Raw genomic sequence first — 5,311 nt, forward strand, 5'->3', positions numbered from 1 at the left:
GGGCCAGCGACCTCAGCTGCCTGTGCATCAATGTCCCCATGTGCACATGAGGAGAACTCCATAGTCACTGCTAAAGCTGTGAGGAAGAATAAGTGAGTTATTACACACAGTCTAGTGCCTGCCACGGAGGGGGCCCTGGGTTTGTGTATAAATGGATGCTTTTGTCTATTTCAAGAAACCAATTTGAAAGGAGATACAAATACATACAGTCTGAGAAATTAAAGAATATATGTACAAACTGGTTTCTCAAAATTTTTTTGACACAGTAAAAAGCTGTTTGGTTTTAAAGAACGTTTAAGTTTCAGAATGCTCTGTTTCTTTTTAACCAAAAGAACACCAATAAAACACTGCAAAAAATGATTGCAAATGAAACTTGTGTATCTTCAGCAGCTACTTCATGACTGAGAAATCAGAATAAACCAAATTAGGCTTGACATTCTTTCAGGTAACCTCTAATTGAGACAATGATACTACTATAACATAACGTACTAGTTGTCTCTGGGCTTGGAGTTTTAAAATGGCAAGTGTAAGATGTAATAGATGAACAGGTATTTACAAGTACTCAGAAGTATTCATGATGGAAGTCATTAATATGGTGGGATCCATATTATTCAGCGTCCACTGAGCCCTGTGTATGGGCCTGGCAACCGAGTAAATACTTTACATTATGGCTTCATCTTTACAGAGACTTTCTGAGTGGGTTCTATTACTACCTCCATTTCTGGAGAAGCAACTTAGACTTTTTAAGAGTTCATTAACTTGCAAAATACCATGCATACTTAGTAACATTGGAGACAAGAATGGAACCCAGGCAATCTGAAAACAAAAGAACAATAAACACCCCTTTCTACTAGAGTCACTAATTGTTAAACTCTGCCACATTTGCTTTACTTCTCTCTGACCCTATCCATCCAGCTTTCCATGTCTGTAAGCAAATGCAGCTTGGCATCTCACCTCTGAAGGCTTCCACATGTATATCCTAAGAACAAGGACACAGTTCCACGCAATAAAAGCACATAATTATAGCATCTAAATGTGGTTTAAAAAAAATAAGGATGGACCAGTCAGTGGCATGGTGGATGGGGCAGCTGGATCCCACATGTAAAAAAGTAAGGATGGACCAGTCAGTGGCATGGTTGTTGGGGCAGCTGGATCCCACATGGTCGACGGAGCAAGTGGCGTGAGAAACCTGTGAGGTATGCATGTGTGCATACCCAAAATCCTGAGAGGAAAAAAGAGGTGAAGAAACTGGTGTGGCCATCACCTCTGGGGGAATGCTTTCTCTCTCTGGCAAGTATATGTGCCCTATATTCTACTCCACTTATTACTCATTATTTTATCATTTATTTATCTCCATACATACGTCTAAAGATAGACAGAGACATCTCCTAATTTTTGTCCACAAGTCCAGGTGATTATTTCTTTCTTTTTTGTTTTTGGAGAAGTTTTTGCTATAGGGCGTGTACGCTCGCCAGACAGACAGAGAGAGACAGAGAGACAGAAAGCGAGAAATCACCCCCCAGGGGGGATGGTCACGCCGCAATCCCTTCTCTTCCATTCTCCTCTCAGGATCCTGGGCATGCACGCACACGGGCCTGGCGTGAGTTTAAGCTGTCGGGCCTGGGACTCGAATCATGGTCGACTACCTGGGAGCCCAGCGACATAGCCATCACGCTAACTGCTGGTCCCTCCAGGTCATTATTTCTACTAGTATTCTCCAGCTCTAACCTAAGATGATTATATTTTGTAGGCGGATATCCAAGGCTAGAATTCTCTGAAAGACCCATTGTTAATCTGGAATACCAACAAGTCTTATTACTACATTTATAAACTTCTGCTATACTAACTCTCCAAGAACCTGCGTGTTAGTTAAAACCCTACTGAAATGTTCCAGTGCCAAACCCAAGTCAGTGTGTAGATAGAAATGCCTTTGGAGAATTGCAAGCATTTATTGAAAGAATTTTTTTAATTAAAGTTTATTTATTAATTTATTCTGAGAGAGAGCACCAACTGGATCTCTGTGCTCTGATCTACCCTAGTCCCAGCCAACCCAAATCACAAGCATGCATGTACATGCGCAGTCAGCTCAGGGAGATCCCAGAACAAGAACTCAGGACCTTTCCCATGTGAATCCAGTTGCATTGCCACTGCACACTGCCTGTCCATAAAGTATTTACTGACTGTCAGCTGAGTATGCAGCACAAGGGAAGACCTGGCCTCTGCCCGAGTCACCCCAGCACTGTAGAAGAGATACATGAATTAATTACCATGCAGTGTGTGATGGGTGCTCTGACAGAGGTAGAGCACCCCCTCAGAAGAGTAAGAGAAGGAAGAGTACATCAGGTGATGAAGAGGAGCCAGCCTGCAAGACTGTGCTGAGAAAGAAAGAAGGCAAGGTGCCCAGGCCATATTTGAGAAGGATTTGAAGTAGGTATGTCTAGGGTCTGTGGAATGAAATTATGTCTAGAGATGACATCTTGTAGAGTACCAGGCATAATCCTCATTTGATCTCATATTCTCATATATTTTACTCCACTTATTATAAAGTAAAGACATTGAGTAAAATGATGTGGTGGGGGTGAGAGGGGCAGCCTCAGTGCAGTGGTGGATGCTGTGCGGAGGGAACTGGATTCCACATGACCAAACAGAGTTTGTGTTCAGGTCTTCACAGCTTGAAAAATACACAACTTGCATGTGCATGCCCAGGATTTTGACAGAATAAAGGACTAGAGGAAAAAGGATTGCAGCATGACTAGGCCCCATTAGAGGCGCTCTCTCTCTCTCTCTCTCTCTCTCTCTCTCTCTCTCGTGCATGATGCACATGTACTCTAGCATTAAAAAAATGCTATGGTGCATAAAGAGTAAATGATATGGTCTTGGCCTTGTCACAGAGGGTATCCCATACAGGTAGCATCATGAAGACAACTAATTTTTTAAAAGTCAAAACTAAACTTTTTGTCCATAGAACTTTCTCAGTTTGTCTAATAAACTTCTCAGCACACAGTCTTCCTTGCTTGGGACCAGTTATGGTGTGTACAAATAGAAATGTATGTAGCTAATAGAAATAGAACAGCAAGTTTTTCCTATGAGGCAGGTGTATGGACATAACTAACAAATAGGTAACATAATCAGCTCCAAAGGGGCATTTTATTGAAAGTTAATGTTCCACATAAACACTCTTAATCCAAGGGCACAAAGGAGGCCTGATGGAAGAAGTGACACTTAAAGGATGACAAAACTCTCCAGAGTTGAAGAGGGCACAAAGGAGGCCTGATGGAAGGGGTGACCCTTAAAGGATGACAAAACTCTCCAGAGTTGATAGCTGCCATTACATTTTCTTTTCCATAAGAGGCAAGAAAAGAAAGGAAATCAAAAGTAAATTATAAATGAAAAAGAAAATTATTATTAAAATTTTCTTAGGGGACCCATCCATGTTGGCACAACGGTAGCATGCTGGAGCTGTGAGGAAGATCAAGGTTCAGTTACCAGGTTGAGCTGTATATGCCCAGGGTCCTGGCTGGCTGGGAAGGCTGACAGGAGGATCACAGTGGGAGACCCCACAGAGGGGGCTCATCTCCCCACCATCACCCCCTGCTCTGCTCTCTCTGTCTCTCTCCTGAAGAAGAGGGGAAAAAAAGAGTTTTAAAATATTGTCTTCTGGAAAGACGCTATTTTAAAGTTTAACTTGTTAGGCATGTGGAAAATCTTCTGTGTAAATATGAAATAAGAAAGAATAGCCATCATTTAAGGAACTAGGATCTCTCTCTCTCCTGCACTCTCCTCTTCCTGCCTGTTTTTATTTTATTGGTTTTGTAACATTTTACAGTTTGGGGCCTGCAGCTGAGCCAGTGTGAAGTCCAGCGCTGAGGAAGTCCCTCCCTGGGACACACCGGCCCACAAGGAGCCAGACTCAGACGGGCCCTGTCCTTCTTTTCTTCCCTTTTCCACAGAATGACTCGAGGAGACAAATTTCTAACCTATTTTTTTCCACATTCTTATCTAATAATCACCACCCATAATAAAGCTATTGGGAAAGTTACTTAGCTTATAAATCAGTTCCACAGTTCATTTCAGTAACAACTTCTGGTTTTAACATTGAGAAAACAGTAATTATCCTTTAAGGCCACTCTTCTTTCTCTTTTGTATATTCACAATTAAACAGTTACTCAATGTTTTCCTGGTCATCCTGCAATATCCTCATTGGCGTTCTTCTGAGGTAGTTCAAAAGCATCTAACATTTTTAGTTTGCATGTTAATATCACTTACTGGCATGTATTTTTAAAGATACATGGGACCAGCAGATGATGTGATAGTTAAGGTGCCGGATCCCACACGGCCGACTCGTGGTTCAAGTCCTGATGGACTGAAAAACCCATCCGGCACATGTGTGTGCATGCCCAAAATCCCAAGAGAATGGAGGACAAGGGATTGCAACATGGCCTTCCCCGTGGAGAGGTGATTTCTCACTTTCCCTTTCTCTCTATCTCTGTCTCTGGTGAGCACCCTATGGCAAAACAAAACAAAACAAAAAATACTTTCTAAATTCTCATAATACAGAAAGGTATATTGTAGTAAAGTTGTTTTGTGTGTAAACTTCACTTTTCAATATGGGTCTTTCAAATTAAAAATAGCAAATATTTTCAATAAAAGAGCTCTTAATTAGAAATATAAAGAGGAGTTTAGGTTTTTATGAGAGCAAATGAAAGAAAATGTCATGATATAGTAAGTTTATAGTTGTATGGTTTTTGCCAGCAATAAGTTCTATGGAAATCTTTTCCTAAATGTAAAGTTAATGATATGGGGACCAGAAGGTGACATGGTGGTTGAGATGCTGGACTCCCACATGGCCGACTGTGATTTGAGTCCTGTTCTGGTGGCTTTCTCTCTCTCTCACTTTCTCTCTCTCTCATGAGCACATGTGCCCTATGGCAAATTTTTAAAATAATAATAATAATAAATAAAATTAAATAATTTTAAAAGTTAATTATATGAAAATTAATCATTAGTACACGTTCAGGATATGGGTTATTCCCACAGAAAAATCCATTTTACTTTAAGATCTATTTGTGGGGGCCAGATAAGTGGTGTGATATTAAGGCACTGGACTCCCACATGGCCAACTGCAGTTCCAGTCCCAAACCTAGTGGCTTAAGAATCATGCTAGGTGTGTCTGTGTGTGTGCATTGCCCAAATCCCAAGAGGAGAATGGAGGCCAAGGGAAGGTGGTGTGGCCATTCCCTCTGGGGTGATTTCTCACTTTCCCTCTCACTGTCTCTCGCTGGCAAGTGCATGTGCCCTATGGCAAAAACCT

Source organism: Tupaia chinensis, unplaced genomic scaffold (genome assembly GCF_000334495.1).
Source record: "Tupaia chinensis unplaced genomic scaffold, TupChi_1.0 Scaffold000557_1, whole genome shotgun sequence".
Taxonomy (NCBI): Eukaryota; Metazoa; Chordata; class Mammalia; order Scandentia; family Tupaiidae; genus Tupaia; species Tupaia belangeri.